This window comes from Pelecanus crispus, chromosome 4, assembly GCF_030463565.1.
Source record: "Pelecanus crispus isolate bPelCri1 chromosome 4, bPelCri1.pri, whole genome shotgun sequence".
NCBI lineage: Eukaryota > Metazoa > Chordata > Aves > Pelecaniformes > Pelecanidae > Pelecanus > Pelecanus crispus.
The window spans coordinates 7,095,773-7,109,121 of NC_134646.1; positions in this window are offsets into that span (position 1 = coordinate 7,095,773).

Sequence of the window (13,349 nt, forward strand, 5' to 3'; positions counted from 1 at the left end):
ACCCATAAAGACAGAAATAATAAACTAAGCAGACGGAGGACATACATTTTATCCTCGATTATTAAAAAAAATGAACCAGAAAAAGCAGAATATCATGTTAAGACCATTGCTGTTGACATGCTCTGTTCTGAAGAACTTTATTTTCCTGAAATAAAAAATAAAGTGCATGCATTTTCAGAGAGAAGTCACCTGAAGCATACGCTGCTGAATTTCACTAAAAGTCACACTGAACACATGTAACATTCAGATTTGTGAGGCTTTCCTTAAACAATTCCTCCAATAATTATCTAGGTGTCTCATAGAACTGAATCATACTTCAATGTTTGTGACTACATCAAGTAACATACTCCCCATTTTCTAAAACTTTCAGTCATTACCACGAGGGAAGCTAAAATATCAATCTAACAACAACAACAACAACAAAATTCTTCTGTAAGCCCAAATCAGACAGACCATCATATTCTGTACTGAAAGCTTTGTGCATTCAGGGGCCTTTCCAGCTATCTGAAAAAAGGATCAGGTCCTTTCTGCACAAGGAGTAAGATGCAAGCGCAAGACCTTGACTGACGACCTTCTTCCCTTTCAAAATTCTTCCTTGCATCATGCAATCTAGAGAGCTTTCTGAAAATGGAAACAGATTTGTATCCACCCACCCAAGTCCAGGAGCCGGGACTCTCAAACCAGCACCGAGTCTTCTGAGCGTGACACAAGCCGCAGGAGTGGGTGGCTCAGCTCAGATGTGCCAGCACGCCTGAACTGAAAACCTATTTTGCTGAAGTCCCACCAAGGCCCCTCAAAACAGGTCTTAAATGACTGTCGGAGTTTTGATAGCCCTCCGCAGAGGTGGATTTTCAAAGTCAGATTTGAGAGATGCAACAACATTTGAAGGGCAGCAAAAGAACAAAAAGTTTATTGGGAGTGCCGAGAAATTAAAGCTACTGAGCAGCTCTTGCACAGCTGTGGCTGTGAGTAGAGCTACGCCACGTCACTGTGAAAATACTCATACCAGATTAACCATCTCAAAAACAAATAGGTTGTTGTATTTGTTTTAGAGTATTTGCAAATGCCCAGAGTAGGACATTTCTGCCATAATTCTTCAGGCCTCACCAGAAACAATTTTGGTCCAGTGAGCCTTTGTGTCTTTTAATCTAGAAATGGGAAAAGAGGTGATCACATAGTCAGCACCTCTTCATAAAAGCACAGCTTTATTCCCTCTTGTGCACTGTCTAGTTTTCAACATACAAACATTGAGCTTTGTGTGTTTTCCTTGGGAGATTATTTCTTGACTTAACACACCTGATGGTCAAGTACTTTCTCCCGCTATTGGTTTTACTAGTCCCTATCTGTACTCTGCGTCCTTATGCCTAGTTATGGATTATGCTAAATAATTATGCTAAAGTCATCTTCTTCCTCAGTGGTTACATCTTTCAAGTATTTGCAGATGATCGCGTTCGCCAACAGCTGCCAGCTAACAAAATCATACATATTCAACTACTTTATTCTTTCTTTCTAAATTCCCCAAAGGCTTTTCATTGCTCTTACCTGAATTCCCTCTGGTTGTCAACAACGGTCTAGTAATGAGGTGTCCTGACAGCGCCTGGCACGTTAGGGCTGAACAGAAAGGAGACCTTACCCTCTCCTAGGACAGGATACCTACGCCTATGCAGTTCAGCAACACACAGGACACTTTTGTTGCTTTGCAAACTCAGGATTAATGTACTGCTAATGATCCCATCTTGTATTTCTCTCGCCCTGCAGTTTATTTGTTTACGTCCTCCCGAGATGATTCATCTGCCTAATCTTTTAGAGCCTTCAGCTTACTTCTGACTCTCATCCCTGATTAAACAAAACAATGCACATCTTCCATTGTGAAGTTGGACACTGGGAATTTAGAAACTTCCCAGAAGAGCTCTGGATGGTGGGAACGGGCACTCTTTGCGCAAGGGGTGGCCTGTTGTCCTCTCTGAGCAAAAGGACAAGGGGCTATCGGCAGCATCAACCTTCTTTCGGAAAAATAATCAGATACAACATTAGCAGAGAAGAGCTTGTCCTCCATTTATCTTTCTGCCCTGTGACCGTACCACCAGAGGGGAAGGTGTTGCCTCCACAGCTGTGCCCTAAAATCCGTGTCAAGAAATGGAAATTTGTTCGAATGGTGCGGATGTTTGATGCCCCTTGTGTGCGTGATGTCAAACAACTCCCCAGGTTGTCCTTCCAAATTACGCTGTGGGTGACAGCATTGAACTATGGAGATTACTTTCAAGGAGCGCTCATCTTACTTGCATTGGAAGTTTGGGGTATTTATTCCTATGCTGCAGATATTTGTGAAATTGTGCCATTTGAGATGCAGTACTAGTACCAAAACAAGACAACCCAAAGAACTGATAATCCTCCAACTTCCAAATGTTTAACTGAGCAACCCCCCCAAACTTTTCTATAGCACTGTGTTGGTGTAAAATGCATATATGTCAGAGGAAAATCATCTATTAGTTTCCATTTTCCAATAAAGGTAACTCAGCCTGTGCCCTGTCAGTCGCACTTGTGAGGAGTCATTACAAAAATCGGATTTTCTCTGTTTCATGCAATACAGTAAGTACGACGTGCTTCTGCAAATCAAGTTATTAAAAGTGCCCCAACCATTTGCATCATTTGAAATACTTCAGGGCTACTTATTTTGTGCTCACGCAGAATATGCTTTACACTTTTATGGCTACTTGTATTAATTGAGCAAAACCATTAGCCGCTCTTCTTTCTAATCACTGACATGAGGCCAAAGTCATCCCTACCATCTTCACAGAGGAAGAACAAGAAAACCATGTAGATACAAGGTTGACTGGTCACAGGCAGGAAAACCTATGCAGTACTGTTTGCTTATCATTTTCCCATGACTTTGAAAAAGTCCACCCAAGAGTGCAGAAGGGCAACTGGGGCACCGGGCCCTAGCAGGAGGCATGGCAGGACTAGAGAGAATTGAGGCTCTGGCCCTCGCCCGGGCAGCTGCTCTGCGGGAATTCAACGGATACCGTTTCCTTCAACCGAGCCGAATTTGTCCTTGTCACCCTGTGCACTTAAATCCTCCCGGCGCAGGAGCATGCTGGGCATGGGGGAGCGCTGCCGTCCCTGCCTGTGTGGCCCGGTTACGGCCCCAGGGTCCAAGAACCACAGAAGGGCCGCCACGGGCAGTGGAAGCCACGGTCCTGCCTTTACCAGCTCCTACCAGCTGGCTACAGGCAGCAAATCCTGAGGTGTGTGAGGCAGGATGGCATCAGCTCCAAGCCTCTCATACGAGTAGCCCAAATAAAATGTCCTATGACTTGCAGAGTCCCCGGCAAGCAGGACTGCGTGCTGGGACTGTCTGTATAGGAGATGATGAGGTCCATAATGATGCAAATAAGAGACTGACATAAAGCACAGAGTGTGCAATAATTTCCAAAGCTTGCAATGAAAAGCCAGAGCCAGCCAGATGGAAGAACAGCCAGAGCAATGCCAACACCCTCTGAAGGAGGGCTTCTCCCATTTGCTTTTAATGTTACCCCTGCGCTCTCAACAGGTTCTTCCCCCCATGCCAAGTTACTCAGGAGTGAGCAGAAGAAGAGGGCTCAGATTCACTGCAGCAAGGGCTGGGCAGATGGAATATCGTACGGGCACTGCGGCCTCTAACGGTGGCCTCATCCTCGCAGCACGCTGCCTTGCCAACAGGGAGATGCATGGCAGGCGTGAAGAAGGCAGACCGTGTACCGCGAGGCACTTGTTTGAATTCGCAGCGTTCGGCCCTGCAAAATACACCCCACGGCAACGCTGGAGACCCGGCTGCCTGCTCTTCCACCCCCAACACCTGCCCTCTAATGTGGCCTGAAGAAGAACCCCCAAGCCCCACGCATTTAAACAAGAACACCAGCTCTATAGTACCTCTAAAATATAACCTCGAGCCTAATGCAGTGCATTACTGAGCAGTTTCCCTTTGCCTCACGGACCCAGCAGGTATCTACTTGCCATTCCAGCCATCAAAAATCATTCCCAAATCCTCCCCTCATAGATTTTTGTACTGATAAACGCGGGAACGGCGAGAGGCTCTCGTAAATAAATGACTGGATCAAAACTTGCGTCAGGGCACAGGTCGTACACAACCACAGAACTCACACTTGCTTGAGCTCTCTCTCTGAAAGCCACTATGGTACAAGCCAGCTACCAAAAACGACGCTGTGAGAGGGCAACCAAAGGTCTGCCTCGAGCACGGGTTTCCTAAAGGCCCAGCGGCTGAGTTGCTTCCTCCGTGCCCGCCGATGCCCAGCACAGGGCACGTGCCCCAGGGCTCCCCAGCCGCACCACGTGCACACCGGCCCCAGCAGCGCCCGGGGAGCAGCAGCTGCTGAGCTGGGACCAACGCGGTCCCTGGGGACATCAGGGATGGGGAGAGGTCAGCCATGGATATCGCCAGGTCTGTCCCTACCTACAGGGAGTGAAGCCTACTTAGCATTTTAGTTATAGGAGGGAGTAACTCCTGTGGAGTAAAGGGGGGAAAACTGGGTTAGATGTGGTTAAAGGAAAAAAAAAAGTCATTTAAAAGGTGAGTGTCGTCTTCTGCGTTGGAAAACGCGACATTTAAAAATGCTGTAATCGGGTCAATTCAGATCCCCGTCTGCCAAAGTAAAGCCAGTGTGGTTGGCTTTACTTAATGGTTGGACTTGATGATCTTAAAGGTCTTTTCCACCCTAAACGATTCCACGACTCTGCGATCTCTTCTGCAAAGAGGGCCCGCGGGGAGTTTTATAAGACTTTGTTACAGAGTAAAAGCTGCAGGGCGAGCTCACCTCCAAATTTCCCCTGAATTTTGCCTTGCAAACGCAGCCACCCCGGAGCGGCCGGGGGACCAGAGGGCGGGCGGCGGCGGGGGATGCGGGCAGCGCCGGCGCTCCCGGCCGGTGCCTTCCCGGGGGAGGCGGTGAAGCGGCGGCGGCCCCCGGGGCGGCCCCCCCGGTGCCTCCCTGCCTCTCGCCGGCCGGAGAAGCGGCGGACTCACCTGCGGGGCGGCCCGAGGCGGCGGCGACGGGCGGCTCAGAGCTGCCGGCAGGCAGCCCAGGGCTGCCGCGGCGGCGGGCGGCGGCGCGGAGGGGCGGCGGGGCCGCTGCCCGCCGAGCCCCGCAGCTGCCGGAGGAGCAGGCAGAGCAGCAGCAGCAGCAGCAGCAGCAGCAGCAGGAAGAGAGCCAGGTAGAGGAGCAGGTTGAGCTCCCACTCCATGCCGCCCGCAGCACGGCTCGGCTCCCCGCAGACCGCCCGGTGCCGGTGCCGGTGCCGGTGCCGGTGCCGGTGCCGGTGCCGGCCGAGCAGCCGCTGCTCTCGCCGCCCCGGAGCCTCCTCCCCTGCGGCAGGGCAGGGCAGGGCAGGGCAGGGCGGAGAGGGGCACCGGGCAGAGGGGCTGAGGCCGGCCGCCCGCGGAGCCAGCCCTGCCTGCAGCCCCCGCCTCTGCGGCACCTCCCTGCCCGGCCAGCACCGGGCAGCACCGGGGCCGTGGGTGCGGAGGGCACCGTGGCCGCCCCACGCCCGCCTGAGCGGCTGCGGCGTCTGGGCCCGTGGCCCAAAGTGGGGCGCGTTGGCTGTGCTCCTCGGGCACTGGTCCCCCGTTACGGCCAGGGTGCTCCGAGAGCACCCGTCACCGCCAAGAGAAGCTCGCTGCGGTGACTGGCTTCGAAACCCAGCTTCCCATCCACGTGAGATGCCCACAGAGCGGTACCCGCAGGCAGCATCCGTCCTCCCTGCCTCCCCAACCCCGCATTTCGCACAGCACAAGCACAGGCCGACCAGCTCTGAACTTTGTCGGTATCCAAAAATGTCTCTCTCCTTGAAGACGTTTGAGAACTGTCCCCTTGGCCAGGAGCGAAAACATTTGCCACTTATTGCCATGGGAATAGAAAAGTTACTCAGATTTTTGGCTGCTTGACTCAGATTTTGGTGAACGAAATAATTGTGATGGACCTGCTGTGACTTTTGCTTTGAAGGCAATGAAAAAACATACTTTAAAAATACTAGATGCCCTTTGTCATAGAACCACAGAATCATAGAATCATAGAATCACAGAATTGTTTAGGTTGGAAAGACCTTTAAGATCATCCAGTCCAACCATTAACCTAGCACTACCAACTCCACTGCTAAACTAATTAAGGGTGGAGTAATAATTTCATGTTTCCTGGCTTGGTGGCTGGATTATTTTTTAATGAAAGCAAAAACTAGGAATCATTAAGGTTGGAAAGGATCTCTAAGATCATCAGTCCAACCATCAACCCAACACCATCGTGCCCACTACCGTATCGCTACTGTACTGTATCGTACTGTATCACTAACATCTGGCTGGCTGTCAGGTAACAGAACCACCGCTCTTAGAGCCGAGGGACACACCCGGGTTCGATCTGGCATGACCCGGTGGCTCTTGCACCCGCTTTTGGAAACGCTCTGCTCAGTGCACGAGCCTCCAGACTCAAAAGACAGGTTACTGAGGAGCACAATCGCAGCCATGGCTCTCTGGCCCCCTTGGGACAGCGGCACCAATCAGAAAAAAAATCAGACATCTTTCACACTCCCAAATTATTGCATCTAACCTCCCTCTACTTCTCCCTGCTCCCCAAAGACCACCAGTGCACTGAGGCTGCAGGAGAGCAGATGAGGCGAAGGGGGTGGAGGGATGTCAGCTTGCTGCTATCCTCAGGGAAAACCCCACTTTTTGGGTACCACTGTCTGCTTGTCCATGTGATTCATCTCAGCTCAAGTCACACCCCCAGTGCCTCCACGGATTATAAGCATTGGAACTGAAATTTCACAGGGTGAACATAAGCACTGCTGCATATATTGCAAATTTTGTCAGGGCCGTAGAAAGCGTGTTACTTTCTGAAGAAATAAGTCCACAAATGCATAAATTCTACTTCATAAAGCCTCCCAAATTCTTAATATAAGTACAGCATGACAGCAAGTTTGAGCTAAGAGATACCTACGCATTGGGTTACCATTTTACACTGAATCTGGTATAGTTATTGGACCTCTAGAATAATACTTCATAATAATGCTCAATAAACAGTTTGAAGCAATTTGGGAAAATTATCGTTCATCTTTTCTTGAAGCAGCAAAAGTTCATTCTGACATTTTCATCCATACTGTAGAAAACGTTATCTGGCGGAAGAAGGAAAGGCCAGCATCCATCATTCTCCAGCGCTCACGCATCCCGGCTCTCTCTTCTCTCAGGCACAATAATTAGCACTTTCCCATTTCGCCTGTATTATTAGTGAGGAATTGAACTACTCAAAACACAGTTTTCTTATCCGCATTGATTCATGAGGAATTGAGGATTAGGATCTTTGGGAAATACAGCAAGATTAACACTTGCACTTGATACTTGATCAGAAGCTCCACGACAGACCGTCTGCTCTCGTGCAAGAGACGCTGGTGATACTATGCCTTGTGAGTGGCTGTTGTACACGATAGCAGGTACTTCGAAACCATGCTTTTAAGCTTTAACGATGACTGTGTTTTAAGATACAGTTGTAAATGTGAAATTGTATTTAAAATCAGCAGAATCAACAAATGTATACATTGTTTGGGGGGTTGTTTGGGGGTTTCATGACCAAAACAACTCTGAAATTTCTTAAAGCTGTACAGAAAAGAAATAGTTCATCTTCTTTTACTATTGAAATGTCTTATAATCCTATAACTAAATAAAGCAGGCTGTTTCTTATAGTCTGTAAAGGAAAGTATAACACGCAACCTAAATAAGCAGGAATGCTAGAATTCCTCCCCAATCCTTACTCCTCATATAAAGAAGCAGTACGGCTCTACAGAACAACGGCAACAGAATGACTCAGAAGAGGCATATGCATAAATTTTCTAAAAGGTATCTCTGGATTTAAAAGAAACATTTTAGTATCAAGATTTGTTAGTCTCAAAAGAGGTCATCCATACAGAACAACAAAAACATTTGCTTGGAAAAGATTATGACTTTCAGCATTTCAAGTAGCCAGGTGGTCAAGATTAATTTCTGGTTTGTAATAGATACTTGGAAGCTGAATAAGCAGGAGGAATAATTGAAAAGAGACATTCTGATTTAATGGTTTAAGTCGATCATTTATTATTCATCCCGCTTACCCTGGGGCTGATACCACCTTTCCTGTAATTGCATCAAGACACACTGTTCTAACATGGTTACAGCTGGCGATGCTGCGCGCGCACAGTCGGATTTTCCTCGCACGTTTGTAACTAAACATGCGTATTCATTCAGTTATCGCTCTGAGTCACGATGGCGTTTCAGAGAATCTGGGAACGGGGATGATACTGGTTCGTTAGAGCTGCAAAGCTGGGCAGAGTCCATTCACAGGCAGCAGAAATCCAGATCACGTTATCCGAGCGCTCTCTAGATACTTCTTCCACACCAGTACACTGGCAGCAGCGTGATCTGGCATCCGAGACTATGAGAACTGTGGACTGTGAGAAGGGGGGCACACCACTGAACTGAATTATTCAAAATAATCCAGGTTTCAAAAGAGAAATTTATCCCCCAATTTTATTAAATGTGCTACCATCTCTTAAGGATCAAATGTGACCTATAAGCTTTTCAGCACTCTGGATTTCCTCTGCATTGTAGGAGTAGCAATACGTGGGATGAGATCACACGTATGTAGTATCAATAAACATTTTCTGTCTTCTTTTCCAATAGAAATAAGTTTCCAAATCAATATTCACCTCAGTTACACAATCCTGAGTTCTTGTATCAGGCCAGTATTCAACCTGCCTGCCAAGTAACATTTAAAAGACCAGGATATGAGAAAGTGCTTTTTTTTAACAACATTTTTTATTCATTTTTGCCTACTCTACATGAAAGCAAACTATAGTTTCTGCTTTAACATGAACATTTGTTACTTTGTAAGAGAATTTGAAGATGCTTCTAAAAGGTTTGAAAATCTTAATCCAGACATTGTGTTTGTATGTTCAGAGCCTTCAACTCTAGCTGTAACAATTTTGGCTTAACGTGACGCTCAGCAACAGTTTTCACTTGAATCAATACAAACCTTGAACGCAGTTGGTCTGGAGACAGAGAAATTGCAGGATGTGGAGACAGCAGACCTCTTGGTATTTAGCTATTGTGCTGAGACTCAAAGCTGCAGGTTAATTAATTGCACTCACGCTGGCAGGACAGCACTTCGGCCATTTCAGTAGCTCTTTGGAAGACTACAGAGCGAAACAGGCAGCAGCAACTAAAACAGAAGGGGTGTCATTTCCTTTCCCCCAACTTTGTTGCTTGTCTAGAATCCAGCCTTGCAAACACTTCCCACTTTCCCAAGAGGATTGCTGAGAGCTGGGAAGCGCTGAATGCAGCACTGTCTACAGGATCAGAACTTACGGCGGGACTCTTTGGTGCACAAAACTTCTTTCATGAGACTAATAAAACCTAGTAGATTATGTGAAGGCTAAGTATGGGTGGAAACAGCAAGAATATTAGTCAGAAATCTAGCCCATGAAAGATGATCAAACAAAAATCCAGTGAGTAGATGAAGCAGATGTTGTTACCAACTTGCTTTAAGCTGTTATTTGGATGATTGCTGACAGGTCCAGGTCCCTTTTATGGAATAAAATTACTTTAGCATATATATTAGGCAATTCCATTCCTAAATTTTAGCCATGCAAGCTGTGACACCTTCCTTCTAATAAGCCAGGGACAAATGGGCTTCCTGCTGTGCTTCAGATAAAGAGCTTGCTTAAGTGCTTCTCTGGATCAGGGCCAGCGTACCCCGCACCTCACCGCATCAAGCTGGTACGCAAGCTGTACCGTTCACGCTTTATTTCTGCAGCTGCACTGCTTGCAGTGATTACCTATCCTCCCACCTGCGTGGAATTGTATCTGTTTCAAAGCCTCAGAGGCTCTCATAAAAACAAATTATAAATGATACTATTACATCTGTGCGGAGCCTTTCTTCCCAAATAATCTTATAAACTGAAATACTGTATGCATCATGTTGTGCATACATGCGTACATGTGTATACTGGAGGCACTGGAGAGCAGGACTTGCAGCTAGCCATCAAAGGCACATTACAGTTAAGGCTACCATGAAAAGAGAAGATCATTTTTTTATTTATTTTCATCAGGCCATAAAACGTGGTTGCTGGAAGCTTGCCGTCAAGATGCTGAGATTCTGGTGCACTTTGGTTTTTTTTCTTCAGTCCTCAAATGTGATTTTCCCTCATGGCTCGGTTCGATAAGATAATCCAGTTCAAGCATTCAGCCTACAGAGCATTCATCTCAAACGAAGAAACGCTTCTGTGTAGGCACAATAGATCATTAGGCTCTTCTTTCTGACAATTCCTGCTTTAGCCTAAGTGCCTGTGATTTATTCACTCATTTATTCACTCTGCAGTATAAAACACTCATTCCTTTTCTTTCTGGCTTTGAACACCCAGAGTATTTCTATTACTTGATTACAGTTGTAACTCTGCCTTTCACCGTACAGAAATGTAGTAATCGCTCAACTTCTATTTCATTAACCTATCATGTTGACCTTATTTTCCACATAGCCTGCTTCAGATTTCCAGTGCTGTGATTTTATGCCTCCTTTAATTTGTGCATGAAATTCTTCACCCTTCCTAGCACATGTGCATGCACAAAATCTGCAAAGTAGACTTTCTGCAAAGAAGACGGCATGAATCTAAGGAGATAGCCGATTTCCAGCCCCCGCACACGACTTGATTCCCCTGGAATCACATCCAGCTCCTCCTGAAGTTCACCATCAACCTCCCTGCGTACTAATCCTGAACAGGACCGGCATCAGAAGCAAAAACCCACCACACCTGCCTCCCCAGCAATAAAACACTTTTGGAAATGTTTCTGACAGAACGTGTATTAGTGCAAGCAAACCTAACGCAAATGACTGACAACACTGCTGAGTGTTCTGGTTTAGTGTCAAACAATGCGACTCCTTTGAAAATACTATTTCATCAAAGATATTATAAAACTTCTTCCGCAAAAAAGTTATTGCCGTGACTTGCTAAACAACAAGACTGCAACTCCTCACCAGCCCAAATACTCAGTCGCTCACTTCTGTCAAGAGAAGTGATGCCAAAGGGCACGCTGCCACCAGCCTGACAGATCGAGGCACATGACGCTTCACCGGGAGAGGATTTTTTTCCCAGTCTAGACCCAAGCACAAATCTCAGCATATGCCCAAGTTGACATTTTTGTAATTGATGGAGAGTAACATCGTTTAGAAGGCTCCTACAAATGATACAAACCCTTCCAAGGTTGTTGATAGTAACTGAGGAGTTTCAGGAAAAATTGTTTCATTTTGAAATGAAAATGACTGCCATGTTTCACACAACTAGTTTTCATTTTGACTGCTCTATTGAGCAACCACTTACAGTAAAAATTCCACTGTCTATATAGTTTGCAAGATTAGTACATTTTAACCTATATGAATGATTTGTTGAGTAATAAGTCTATTTCCAGATAATTCTCTTTCTCAAGAGGTAGGCAATACAAACATTTTTTGAAGAGTATCAAAGTGATTTTAAGTATTACCTTTCTCTTGCAAACCCCGCAAATGAAAAACATAGCAAAGCCAGGCTAGTGAATGAGAACCAAGCAAAATGGATTAATTTATCCTTACCAAGCTAAGCAAAATGCTGACTAAAGAACACAGGGAAAGCTAAGCTACTCAAGGAAGCCCTTTTCTGATCAGAACCTGAACTGCTCTATTACTCGGGTGCAGAATGCCCCGTTAAGTGTTAAATTCAACCCCATCACCTCTTCTGTAGAAGCTATCAGAATCAAGGTAAGCTGAAAAATGCTTAAATTCAATCGCTTGCCCACTATGACGGAACTGAATACAAAAAACTAATGTTCCAGTTTTCTCACTTGGAGCACAAATACCTGTGATTCTAAACAGAGCTGATTGTAAGCAATTAGGCTAAGAGCCTACACTCCTTTAAAGCAATGCAAATAAGAAGAAACTATCCTGAAATTCTTGCGAATCCAAGATGTGAAAACAAAGGTCAGGTCTTCAGAGTTCATTTCTTCTAAAAAAAGTAGATGGTCTCACTCACCTTTTAAGATAATTGCTAATTTATTCATAATAGTGATGGCCAATGTTACACTTATCTGCTTATCCAGTGAGCTGTACCTTTTCCCCCAAAAGAAAACCAGAGGAAAAGGTGGAAATAAATAGTAAGGTAAGTTGGATTTAATGTGGGTCACTGCAACAGAGGTGGAGACTATTCATTGAAGAGAAGTGCTTCTAGCAATGTCCCCAGCACTGTAATCAAGCAAGATCCAACTTCTGAGAAAGGCTTCCATGGCTGCAAATTAGGCCTTACCGTGACTGTACGGTCTTTGCCTGCTATTCAATAAACGTTTGGTTTTTCAATGCAACAAAAGACGTTAAAGTTTTCCGTGTGCATCACGCCTTACTGTAAGCTGACAAAACGGCATAGTAAGGCACTGCATCCCACCACCTTTCATATGAAATGTTCCACGTTTTCTCCTGCTTGTAAGCTGTCAGCTTTCCAAACCGAATCAAGATTCTGCAATTCGAATGGGGATCTCTCCATCTTGCATATCATCACCGCTAACAATCTGGCTGCCTGCCAGATCAGGTGGCTAGTGAAACCCAGGCAACCTCACTGATTTTGTGGGCTTATTGGATGGCCCTTTAATCTGAATTTAGAAACAAGGAGCAGCAAGGAAATACTCTGTTCAGCCACTTGAGGTGTGCGTGCTGGATAAAATACTTAATACTGCTCCTACCACTAACATCAGTGCCTTTGAACACACACAGGACTCAGATTCTGAGGAATGAGATATCTCATTTAAAGAAAGCGCAGCAACTTCGCAGCATTGAACTAACAGCTTAAGTTCCTCACGGGGGACTTTAACCATCCCAATATCTGCTGAAAAGGCAACATAGCAGGACTCTGTTTACCAAGCAAATTCTCACTGAGATGTAAAAAGATTGCAGATCTCTTTTTGCGTTATAAAATGACAGAAATATTTCACAATCCTGCTTCCCGCAGATATTATGACTCGCAACATGGGTGGGTGAAAAGAGGATCCTAATAAGCATACGGACAAATAAAAAATGACAGCACACAAAAGACTTAAGAAAAAGTATTCAAAGTGGAAATTTGGCTTTAGCTTGGGTTTACTTGAATATGCAAACAACTGTAATACTTCAATGCAACTGAAGTGTCTGAAATTTGTAGTGAGTTTCTCTGAAAGCAACATAAATACTTCGTACAACAAATGAAATGTATCAGTGTGATAGGAAAGGATTTACGGGAACATGCTGGGAAAAAAGTTTACACTAGCCATTCAAAATGCAAAG